Source organism: Aptenodytes forsteri, unplaced genomic scaffold (genome assembly GCF_000699145.1).
Source record: "Aptenodytes forsteri isolate BGI_AS27 unplaced genomic scaffold, ASM69914v1 Scaffold193, whole genome shotgun sequence".
Taxonomy (NCBI): domain Eukaryota; kingdom Metazoa; phylum Chordata; class Aves; order Sphenisciformes; family Spheniscidae; genus Aptenodytes; species Aptenodytes forsteri.
Window position 1 is genome coordinate 5,255,796 of NW_008795405.1, and position 472 is coordinate 5,256,267.

The window sequence follows — 472 nt, forward strand, 5'->3', positions numbered from 1 at the left end:
ATTTTTATAGGAGTCACAGTGAAAGTAGTAAATCGAGAATGTATTAATTTTCTGTTATATGAAATGTAAAATAAAATAAATTTATAAAAAAACTTTCATTTTAATTCATTATGATTTTAAATTACATTGCAGAGGCTTTCCAAATGTGTGATTTTAAAGTCAACAGTAACCTTTCAAAATATAAATGAATTAATAAATTACTTTTTTTACATTTAAAATTACCTTGAGACAAAATATTACACAAGCCATGGAAACAACTACAAAAAATGGGTACTTTGAACACTGTTTTCTCTGAAAATATATATGAATGAGTGATTTTTGCCATCTGCATTTTTATTTAGAAAGAAGTTTTAAGACTTGCTGTTACTTTCAGCTAAGTGGAGATAAAAAAATCTCCATGATGGAAGCTTGTTGTTAATTTTTGAAAAGAGATTTTGGGTCCCAGTTAGTGGTGGGAGTTTTAAAATACAAG